The sequence below is a fragment of the Rhinolophus hipposideros genome (genome assembly GCF_964194185.1).
Source record: "Rhinolophus hipposideros genome assembly, chromosome: 2".
Lineage (NCBI taxonomy): Eukaryota > Metazoa > Chordata > Mammalia > Chiroptera > Rhinolophidae > Rhinolophus > Rhinolophus hipposideros.
This window is the reverse complement of record NC_138048.1, coordinates 64,008,151-64,020,629: the sequence shown is the minus strand read 5'-3', so window position 1 is coordinate 64,020,629 and position 12,479 is coordinate 64,008,151. Positions and strand designations below refer to the sequence as shown.

General features: G+C 39.8%; 1 long non-coding RNA gene across 1 annotated transcript in view; it reads left to right on the top strand.

The window, feature by feature from the left end:
* LOC308487408 overlaps positions 1 to 11,510 on the top strand; it is a 41,627-nt gene extending 30,117 nt beyond the window's left edge. Inside the window, exon 3 of the long non-coding RNA XR_013991696.1 lies at positions 11,191 to 11,510. This is a non-coding gene — a long non-coding RNA (uncharacterized lncRNA). The remainder of the gene's footprint in view (positions 1 to 11,190) is intronic.
* The last annotated feature ends 969 nt before the right edge of the window (positions 11,511 to 12,479 follow it).

The window sequence follows — 12,479 nt, the reverse complement described above, 5'->3', positions numbered from 1 at the left end:
GCCCCTAGCTCATTTGAACAGCTAGTCTCTCTCTGAGGGCTTCTACTGCTTGTGGCCCTAGACTGCCAGGTCCAGGCGCATCTCCTTGGGATGCTCTCCCTCTTCTTCCCAGTGCTATCTTCACAGAGGTGAGTTCCACTGATAAGCCAACCCAACAGGTTGGAAAAAGAATTGGAAAGGTGAACTTCACGGGTTCCTAAGAGAAGCTTTTAAAATCAGCAGGATTTGAGCAGACGTGTCTCTCTCTCTCTCTCTCTCTCTCTCTCTCTCTCTCTCTCTCTCTGACAAAATAATCTTGTCAGAGAAAGCATCTTTAATGAAATACAGTCTTATTGAGGGGTAAAAAAATATATATCATTTGTTATATATTCCTAATACTTTGAACTGAGCACAGAAAGTGACTAAAACAGTGATCAATTTATATCACACCGTTGTAGTTATTTGCATGCAAAAGGCATTTTTTTCTTTCCATCCACTTTCCTGCTGTTTCCCCTCAAATTCAAAAAACGATCTTGTTTAGAAACTTGTATCCCTTACTTTCTCCTTTTGAGAATATTATCGAGTTGCTATGAACAAATGCAGAGGATATACCTTTTAAGTAAGATGCACCTTTTAAGTAAGATGCACTTTTAATCACTGATCATTAAAATGGTTATGTTAAATATACTCAATTACATGCATGAGTTAACTCTAACAGTTCTTTCTATTCTCCCAGCTGCTCACGTATTCCTTAACGATAGTCTGTGGCAGAAACTTGATTATGCTGAATTCATACATTTCGATGGATTTCATCAGCCTAATTAATGCCTCCGTGTGGTCCTGGGGTCTGAATGAGCCCTTTACTATGTTTGAGGTTAAAGGCAGTGTTGGAATGTAGGTTTTTCTTTCTTCGATACTTAGGAGGTACTTTGTGATTCCTTCCCCTCGGCGAGGTAGGTAGTAGTTATTAAATGGAAAGACTGTGCAAAACAAGAAAGCCTATCCCAAATGGCAGAAAAATGAGGCTCCTTCCACATCAATATTTTTGAATTGGATACATAATCTCCAAATATTTAGTAAAGATTACCATCTCTCCATTGTACCCGAAAACTACACTGAAAAGATAAAGTTGGAAACAGATTTACAAATGGTGGCCAAATAAATTTCCTTTAACTCATCAAGGCCGTCCCTGTTCCCGCCCTTCTTCGTACCCCTATAACTTTTAGACTACTTCCCCATCCATTTCAACTTTCATCTTTCCCAAGGAAGCACTCAGGGCCAGTATTCATGAGAAATTCCAGTCACACACACACCCCACCCCACCCCATGTGGGTGCATGCATTCATTCTTTTCAGGTGTAAATTAACATCTGAATACATCTCAACCTTACTGACCCTTACCGCCACCACCATCCGGGCTTCTGCAGAGTTGCAGCTAATCTGTACCTCCACAACTGGGAGGGCAGACTGAGGTCGGACTTCCCAAGCCCCACCTCCAACAACAGGGTCCAAAAGTGCTTGCATTGACTGTGAGAGAAGTCCTGATATTTGCCCTTATCCAGTGAAACACCCACGGAAGAATATAATTTAGGACATATTTTCTTGGTGATCAAGGAAAGAAGAGTACAGAAAGAGGAAGAAAGAGATGGCCGCATCTTGGTTCTATAAGAAATGTCCCAACTTGGGCAGGAGAAACTTGAAGCTTTTACCACACTCTGAGTTCCCAGGGACTGTGTTCGCCCCCGTAGAACTTCCTTCAAGCAGGGATTCCATTGACCCAGATTCTAGCAGTAGAGGGGCAACATCACACCTCAACATAGAACAGGAAGGATTTCAGATCTATAATCAAATCACCATCTTGGGACTTTGTGCTTGTTATGCTAATGTGATGACTTCTGGAGTAAGAGTATATTTTCAGGGTTGGAAATTAGCTTTTTAGAATGCTTTGTGTAATGACAAATAGTAGACAGAAGAGACAAATGCTCCAGCAATGGTGGCACAATACTCCTAGCAAACACCCTGGGCTATTTTAACAGATAAATGGAGACCCAGATATGTTTGTAAAATTAAGCTGAGAGCAAGCAGGGGGAAACTAGGTGAGAAAGCAGGTGCTGGCAGCCAGGCCTTTGCAAGAGATGCTCTTGCAAACCCCGCCTTTTCTCTCAGACTTAGTAGAGTGGTAGCATAGTGCATTGCTCCGTCCCTTGGGGTGGATACTTAGAAGGGAATAAAGAGAATTGTTTCATACATAGCACTGCAAACAAGCAGTTCCCTCCAGCTCATGGTTTATGCACTCTTAAGGTTAGATTGCAGAGAATAAAGGAAATAAATATTTCTGGGTTGGGGCGGGGTGGGGGGCAGGGAGGGCTCTGGGGAGGTGTATGCAAGTGTAGAGAGAAATGAAAAACTTAGAATTTTAGAGCCATATATGGTGGAGTTGTCCAGTACATCTCCTGTATCCAGTATATTGTATCTCAGCACAGTGTGGTTAAGAATTTAGGCAAATCCTCAAATGTGTGGTATTGACATCATGTGATTTATGTTTTGGAAATCAAGGACAAGGTAGTTTAATGCACCATATTTCTCAAAAAATAAGAATCTTCAGTATATAGGGCTGGGATGGGATTAGTTGCTTCTCACAATGGTAAATAAGAAATTCACACACTGATCAAGTATCCAAGAAGAGAACTCTTTTTATCAGTTACCTGCCTTTCGTGGACATCAGAGCAAAGTCACTCCTAGCCGAGTTATTGTATGCCCAGTTCTTCCTCTCCCCCTCCTCCTGCTGCCCACTACATCCACCTACCCATGGCGGTTTCTTCAGAAATAAGTGACTTGGTTGCTGGATGGATTTTCACCCCTTCTGCATGACACAGGTACCAAATATCAACTTGCATCTATGAAGCCTGTGAACTATGCTAATGGATAAACTCTGTGTTAACAGTCTTATTTGGGGCTAAAGCAAGGTTGCCAGGACATAGTCTGAATGAGTTGGGGCTTCTGAGATCCTGTAAAATGAGGCCAATTTTAAATGTTGGCACCGAATGCTGAGCTATTTATAATAGCCCACGTTGTCTCCTTTTCTAGGAGAGTTGAATAGGAGCAAAACACCTGACTTGATGCAGTGGCTCTCTAATGACAAATGAACTAATTAGAGGTGGTGTTTCTTAGTTCATCCCAAAGATCTTAGCGATGGTAGACGTGGGAAATGCAGGCTCCAACAGCTTTAGTTTTAAGAAAGACAAGTTTCATGCATCCATGCTTTAAGTTATAAACTGAGTTTGTCTTACCTATCTGATCCCCTCCGTCACTGTTCTTTGTATAGGTGGGTCCAGGTAGACTAAGGGTAATACTTAATACATCAATTCACTGACAGAGCAAATTCATGAATCAGATTACCTTTGACCTTTGGTGTGTAAATGATTCGTAGCATGCCAAGGTCATGAGGCTTTTTATAGCAAGGTTCTTCTGAGATAAATTAACATGTTTATCACATAATCTGATCTACCAAGTGGGGTGGATTCCACGGTAGGTCTGCCCAGTACCACTTTTTTGAAAAATGCCCTTGGTGAAACAAGTCATTGAGTTAAAAATACAGAGTAGTACATCATAGATAAAAGGCGAGAGAATACAGATAAGGAAGGATTACATCTTCTTCACGCTCTGGTATGATATGGCAGCATTTGTAAGTAAGTGGCAGATTGTAGAGCGAAGGCAGCGAGTGCAACAAGAGACAGTGACATGGAGGCAGTGAAAGAGCTTGCTGGAGATTTATGGGCTCATGTTACTTATGATCAGATGCCATTCACTTACTTGTGAGCTAAAGGATTTATATACTGCAGAAATCCTGATCACATCAATGGGAATGACCTAGGACTTCAAAGGATCAGTTTTGAAGTTGTTGGACATTTAGTTTCAGATTTCAATTCCAAAGTCCCAATCTGAATTGCTCATTGGTTCGGGGAGGAAAAACGCCTAATTCGAAACTCTATAAGATCAAACAAACTTAGATGAGCTTAGAAACCACTTTGAATCCCAGATTTCAACACTTGTTATACTACTTGTTTATGGAAGAAAAGAGGGAGCGCCTGGTCTCTAACCAGGAGAGAAGCCTATTTGCAACATCTCTGTAGACTTTAGCAGCTTGGTCCTCAGCACTTCATAGAGACCACAGGCATTTAAGCCGACGGGATAGTCCTGGTCTCATGTCATCCGAACAGCGCATTTTTCAAACTCAGAAATGCCAGATCATGTGATTTCTGTGGCAAAGAGTTGCTTAGGATCTGTGACAGTAGAGTTTTTCCTATTGATTATGTGACAATGCAGTTCATTTATAGAGTTCAGAGAAATGAGAAAAACCTCTAGTTTAACAAGACAGCCCTTAATTCAAGTGCTGTGTTGTATATAAATGCAGAAATCAAAATTCAAGTTGGAGAAAGGGGAAGAGTGAATTAAATTGTGAACCCAAACATTTATAGATAAATCAACCTCCTAGGAGGTTCTGTGACTGATAATTTAATATGAAACCTTATGATTTGGGTAACTGGATTTGTAAACCATGCAAGAACTTATATCTTACATAGAAAATTTGTATTTAGATCAATGTGTACATTTAAAGTTGCTCCTAAATTTAAAAGATACAGTGAGCCCAAAATGTAAGAAAACAAATCAAAGGGCACTTTTGTGAATGTATGTGGGACGTAGTGCAGAAGTGGGGGCTGTTTATAGAGGTGCTAACCTACAAACACTTCGAAAGATTTTTTTCAGATTTATTAAGTTCTGAAATGATTTAATATGCACGCATTCTTCCAATGCATCCACAGGTAAAAATATTGTTATTATTTATGTTTAACGTCAAGTCCTAATAATTTTCTGTGTCGTAGGGTACAGACAGGCATGCAGAAGTAACTAGAAGTCTGACACATGCCAAGGTCTTGTGGACCCAGGATTTCAAAAAAAGAAAACTCGGGTAACTGTTAAATCAAGGGCTCATGAGACCATAGACAGGCACACCCAGAAGGGTTAATCGGAGAAGAAGGAAGAGAGAGACTCCTCAGTGCAGTCTGTGTGAGTGACAGGAAGAAAGAGCAGAAGCTGGACCGGCTGCCAGGTGCCTTGCAGTCCCCCTTGAAGCACATCCCCTTGTTGGGGGACAGAGTGGGGCTTGGGGTGGGGGGACACAACCAGAAAGCTGCAGACCCACTGTGGCCTGCGTCCTGCCCTCCCCTTCTTGCATCTGCCTGAAAGCCATCCAGCATGTTGAAAGTGCGATTACGGACAATTTGTCAGCCTGGATTTGTTTGTCACTGGCAATAACTTTTCATGAAGTTTCACTCTCAGGCACTTGAGTTTAGGAAACTGGCATTATCTTGTGATTTCTCATTTAGACATGGCCCAGGTCAGCAGAAGAAGGAAAAGGAACATTCACCGAACTACAGTCACTCCACCACACCATGGGGACCCAGGGGAGAAACTGGTTCCTTCTCCTACAAAACTCTCTCTTCTCCCAATGTCCTTCGGGGCATCATTGTCCAGAGGATGGCTGTGCTGTCCCTGTGGGTAAGATATGATGGGGAGAGAGGCCTTCTATACCCTCCCCACCTACCCCACAAAAATTTGTGTTCTTGGGACCACACTTCATTTAAGCAACCTGGGACTGAGACCCTGAAGTTTTAAGTGTTTTGTTTTGCCTCTTTATCTATCTATCTATTTATTTATTTATTTATTTGTATTTGTGGTTGTGAATGACTTTCAAACGCTCAGGGCCAGAGCCCTCACTCTAACATTGAAATCTTCACCTTTTTCTGTAGTTCCTTTTCTTTTCTTATTGGACTGGTGGGTGTGGTGGCCAAAAGGCTGGCCTGTCCCTCGGGTGGAGCAGCTGGGGCAGCTGCTCTGGGGCAGCTGCTGTGCCTCACCCCTCTTTTCTGACAGTCATTAAAATTCAATTTCAAAATTTCTGTCTTGAACAATTTCCCAAGGAGGCTATGAAGCACGCCAAAAGAGTGAGCCTTTTTTCAAGTGGTCATGTCTTGGCAGCAGACGGGCGCTAGTCAAGTTGCCCCTGGCTGTGTCCTTGTAGGAGCAGTTCCATGGACAGTGTCTAGTTTGGAGTGCTGTGTCCACCTGGGCTGAGGGAACAGCTCGGGGACAGGCTTAAGGCAGGCCGAGAAGCTAAAGGCGGCAACCAGTCTTTCCCTCAGCAGCACTGCCCTTGTCACACAGCCTGTCCCGTCCGGGGGTAGAGCTCAGAACCAGGCGCAAAGTTCACTCCTTGTTCCTCACTGGCATCTGTCTCCCTGCTCAGCTTGCTGGTCTCTCTTCCTGGATTCCCAAAAGAAAATTATTTGTGTATCAGAAAGTTCCCTTCTGCCAAGAACTATCCCTTCCCAGCTCTTTCTCCTTTGGGTGGAGAAGTCTGCTTCTGGGTTAAGAATCACGACTAACGTGTTTTGAGAAATAGAACAATAGAGGCACATGGGTGGCATGCAGTCGGTAGCTGAATTTCCTCAGGGGCTTTGGACAGAGAGCTGCCAAACAAACATTCTTCAGACCCAACCTCACAGTAGTTTTTCATTCCCTGCTCCCAAAAGTTAATATGTGATTAGTACCAAAAAATACCTCCCTTAACTAACACCCATTGGAATCTGTGGAAGGGATATAGAATTTCTTTGAAATTCTAGATGGGCGTTAAGGACTACCGGACTAGGATTGCCTTCACTTCTTAATCACACGTAACTATCTTCCTAAACACCAGCCTCCAGCCTCCTTTCCTGCAAAACCATTGGCCCCTCAGTAATTTTTCTCCTCCCTTTAAATTCTTATCCCTTTCTCTTTTTTCCTCTGCCACCCTGAGCCAAATTCTCAGAATTAAATTATGATCGTCTCCCAAATGCCATGACAACTTAGAGGGGGAATTTGGGGACTGCCCTGAAAATACATGATATAGAATGTAGATGTTACAGCTGAATGCAATTGACAAGTGTCAGCAATGAATTCCACATTTTAAGTAAAAAGGCTTCTTTTTACTTAATTTTCAGGATCTACTTACTGATCCTAATAGGTACCAGTTAAAACTGAAATAAAATAGAGAATTGCTACAGAAAGACCAGATTAAGCCCTTTCTGGACTGGCAGCCATCGTATCTTATAGAGCTCATAGTTATTTGGACAGAATCTTTTATACTGCTGGAAACCTCCATAGACTAACACCCAAAGCTGTGCTTCTCAGTATTTAATTACAAACCTGGCAGGGTGGAGACTCTGCCGATTAAAGGAAAATCAATCAGTACTTATTAGCCATAACAAATCAATAAAAACAATTAGCTGGAGAAGTAATATTAGCCACATGCCCTTGTTACCATCAGACATAAGTTCCTGAGAATTTTCAAGCTTCCCACAGAACATATGTTATTGTTTCACTACCTGATTTTGTGGAATTTCTGCTTGGGTGGTACTTATAGTTGTTTCCTAGAAGTGTAACTTGAATGAGTTTTACAATCATTTTATTCCATGGTCCCAGAATAACTCTGTCGCCAAGGTTTGTTTGTTTTATGTGTTTGTTTTCTTAAGATTTGTTTTTTTAATTGGGGAAGGGGAACAGGACTTTATTGTGGAACAGTGTGTACTTCCAGGACTTTTTCCAAGTCAAGTTGTTGTCCTTTCAGTCTTAGTTGTGGAGGACGCAGCTCAGCTCCAGGTCCAGTTGCCGTTGTTAGTTGTAGGGGCACAGCCCACCATCCCTTAGGGGAGTCAAACCGGCAACCTTGTGGTTGAGAGCCCACTGGCCCATGTGGGAATGGAACCAGCAGCCTTTGTAGTTAGGAGCACGGAGCTCTAACCGCCTGAGCCACCGGGCTGGCCTCTGTCTCCAAGGTTTTGAATATGTCTACTGGTGTGGGCTTTTAATTTATTTCTCCCAGTGAAGAAGAAGCTTCATATTGTAGTAGAGAACACACTAGGCTAGAAACGCCAAGCAGGATCTAGGTTCCAGTTGAGGCATGTTATTAAGGCAGTTCATGTTTCTGGGCTTCAGATTTCTCACATGTAAAGAGATAGGACTGCATAGTCTCTTAGGGCCGTCTCAGTTCCTAAATCTTGTAGTTCAATTACATATTTGTGAATTTTCAACATAAAAGAAGATCCAGATCTAAGAGTTACCAAATAAAATATTTATTTACTTTACAGTTCTTTTAGTAAACATTTACGCAGAAGACTAACAAATGTTTTTTGGTCTTTTCCTGGGAGAGATCCTAAATTTGACGAGAGGAAACCAAGCTGAGACTTGGCCTTGTTTTCTTGCGTACAAATGGACCATTGTCTTATACTTTAAGTTCTTTTCCTTTTCAGATCCAACTAAGACATAATGTTTCACTCAAGATAAGGTTTGTGGTTTAGGAGATTCTGGTCTGGCCTGCCTCATTTTAAGACTTCTATCATCTCTTTTCAAAACCTGAGGAGGACCTCATTTCCTGTTTGAGAGTTCCTCATGCTTTGCCAGCCACTGGGTCGTTAAGGAAGCTTGCCAAGAGTTCCCGGCTGGGAGGGACAGTCTGAGTTCATCACAGAGAATGAGCTGGCACCACAGTTGTAGTGACTCACCAGCCTGGTTGCCCACTTTGCAATGGCAAGAGCCACACTGTCTAATTGAAAGACCTGTGTTTTAGCAAAGTGCAATTGGATTACAGGGCAAAGTCACCTCAAACGCTATCCCCAATCTTCCCTTTCATTGGTTGTTTTGAACACAAGACAAGAAAGGAAACTATATCCTGAATTATAGTTTGCTTCTTGAAAATTAAGATTAATTAACAGATACTTGGTTTTATATCTATTCTGTTCTAGGAATTTAGTGGTAATCATAAAACAGTGAAAATAGGTCACAGCGAAATGAACATTCAAGATTAGGTTAAAACATTCCTCTGAAATTTCACTATTCATTTTTGGAGTGTCAGTTACTACACCTCTGTAATTCATCATTTTTTTCTTGGCCTAGAGTCAAGATGAGAAATGATATTTCTACCAAAAGACATTGTTTTGTTACATAGCCTCTGCTTTTTAAAATGCAAACCCACCCTCCCCTCACCAATGCTTGATCTTTGTAGGTACTCATGCACTTCTGCCTTCTCCCTCCCCACTCTCTTTCACACACACACACACACACACACACCACCACCACCACCACCACCACCACCACCACCACCACCACCACCACCAAAATCCTGTGGTAGACAGAGAAAGTCCTGTCAAGACTTACATGAGAAAATTTGAGGACCAGAGCAATAGCAATACTAAAAGTCAATGATTTCACTTTGTGAAAAGTCATTGTACAGTACATAGGTATTTTTAAAAGCAAGTATTATTATGATTAAAAAATATTATACTTCTAAATTATTACAATTCTCATCTAATCTAAAGGCACACATACGAGCCATTTTAAAGTATTTTGTATTACAATTTGTCAACAAAAATCAACTAGTAGAAGTTGATAATGTGCATAGATAGGTGTACCCCATGAGCAATTAAATTTTAATTCATAAGTCTATTGTTGTGGAACTTTAGGACAAGGCAGCATTTGGTATTAACATGGAAGAATATTCTATGGCTATTTTAGCTTTAATGTGCATTACACTAAAATAAAATGTACATTGTATTTTCCCCCCAGTGTTTTTATAAATTAAATATGGAATATTTAAATATGGAATATAATAATAATAATAATAATAATGACCTCTTGCTTAATTTTATTATTTCAAATCAAGCAAAAATGGACATTTTTCTCTCAGAAAAAAAGTATTTTTGATGCAAAAATGATTTTGTAGTTACAGTATTTTTCCCTAATAGGTTAGCATTTATGATGGATCTTATTTCAAAGCTGATTATTCTCAAAGAAAAGCAGAAAAATATTAAAATTTACAAGTAAATTATATGTTTAAAAAGTATTTTAATAGATTATGTAAATTGTCCTCTATTTGTTAAAAAATGGCAGTATCTGTTGCAAATGTGAAATTTTGCTGTTTGAAGTATCTTATAAATTTTTTTTCTTTAGGACAGCAGTGTAAATTAATATCAAAGACAGACACTTTAGAGCTCCCTCAATTTTTTTCTTTTTTTTTTTTTACTTTAACTGTGAGAGGCATCTCTGCAAGGTAGGTTTTAACATATTTTTTTCCTAATTTTTTTTCTTCCTTTCAGTAAGAAGGATAAGCTTTTAGAGTACCCAGTCACCGTGGTAACTGCCAAAAAAATTCTCCTGAAGTTTGAAGAGGTCAGCTGGCAGGGTCAACAGCTCTGGCCTCTCTCTGAGCTCGGTCTAGCATGCCCCAGCCTGCGCTTGGAGTGTCAGGCCAGAGCTGACCCTGGGAGGTGGACTATTCCGGCTCAGATATAAATTTTTCGAGTCAGTTCATGGCCTGGACTCTCCAGGTGGCCTCCAAAATCGATTTTGACCCCCTGACCCTGTCTCACGGAGGCATAGCATCCACCCTAAGTAAGGATTTAGCCAAGAATGACAGCTTTCCACTGAGTGTTATTGGGGACAGTATAAACAGTTTGGAAAGCAAGGAAGGAGGTATGAGTGCTAGAAATCATTAAAAGCACATTAAAAAACAATTGAAGGAAATTTTCTTTGTGAGAAAAAGTTTGCAATGCTTATTTGTTACAGAAGTCTTCTGTGATTTGTAGGATTTCTTCATCAAAGAATCGTTTTTAATATAAATACTCAATAAACCACACATCTTTAGCCTTTTATATACTTTGTTACAAATATGCAAATAAGATAGCCTGACTTGTAACAAAATAGGTACAGCAGGGATGCGACATGTACAGAAAAGGGAAGCTGGGTATTCAAATGCATCCCTAGATTTGTCTAGTATTGTTAATAATGTGTGTGTGTGTGGGTTGAAATGTTTAAAATGGGAAAATAAGGAACCTTAAAAAAAAACAGTGTGGAATGAAGATCAACTTGTGTGACTCTCCAAGTACCTTGGGACTTTGTAAAACACATAGCCAATACTCTCATTTGAATACAAATGAGATTGAAAAAAAAAAATATATATATATATATAGAGAGAGAGAGAGAGAGAGAAAGTTAGGTCTTGTATAGATCTAAAGAGGAGAAAACAGTAAATTAATAGTGTCTGAATTAATTTGGAAAATAAAAATAGTGTATTTAAATCATCAGTGACTCTTTCTTTTTCCGTCTTTCTTTTTTTCAGGATGCCACCCGGAAAGTTTTATTTTCTCCAGAAAAGTAGAATTCTCTTTGAGAGTTCTAGCCGGTGAACTCAGTATGTAAATGTGGTCATCAAGCAAGACTGAACTGCCAACAGGGAAGATTTTGAATGTTTCTCTTTCTGAAAACCCGGCACAGCATTCCTTCTTCCAGTGTGGTACTTTACTCAAAGTTTTCCCCTTTTCCCAGCACTGTTGAAAATGGCTCCAAAGCAACACTGCAGCAGCTAAACCAATTGTACTATGAAATTGTTGAGATGGCATTTCATCTGAATCCTTTGTAAAAATTAGATTTTAAGTAGGGGTGAGTGTCTTTTGGGGAAAGGGGCAAGGGAGAATGGAAGAAGGGGGGAGGGGACAGAGCAGTTTATATATGTATATATACTCGTGTTTGAAGACTTCTGTGTCTTGGCTTCTCACTATGTTAAATCCCTATTATAAAACTTATCTTCACAAAGCCTATTATAGTATTCTGAGAACAAATTGGACCATGAATAACTTAGTTGGAAGTGTAGATTATTTTCTACTCAGGGAAAGTTAAACATGACAACAGCTTAACAGAAAGAATAGTGATTAATCTTAAATAGATGGATTTCAAAGTTTCACTCTTGATAAAGAGTACCTTTGATATTTCCCCTCTTCAGACTCATGTTTCCACTTTCTTTGTATTAAGAATTGTCCTAGTGATTACACTGTCCACCTAATACGGCATGGCTCTAACTGTAGATCATTTTCTTTCAGGTTGTTAATCTGTCCAAGAGGTGACCAGCACAGCATTCTACTTCCCATTTGGTTCAATATGTGGTTCCAAAGTGGCACCTGTGCTTAGACATCAAACTCACTGTTAGGAATGATATTTTACATAAGTTATAGTTTCTCAATTAGATAAAATTATTTAAAAATCCTAAATTTGTTTAATGCCCTATAGCTTACAAAACACTTCTTGATTCATAATTTTGTTTGATCCTTAGAATAATGTTATGAAATAAACACATGTCATTAATCCGATTTTACCAATGAGGACGCTGTGGTATTTGCACACTTTGATCTGGCTGATAAATGGAAGAACTGGGATACAAACTTAGACTTTATAGCTTCTGTTTCAAGTGAGTATCCTATAGCAATAGGCTTTTTAATTATTTTTGTGTTCTATATCCCTGATTTTGTATTAAAGAGCAAAGTATTTATATTTCACAGATTAAAAAGTTAAAAGACTTGATTGAAAAGAATTCTATTCACGTAATGTGAATTTTGCCAGTTATTTTCCTTTGTG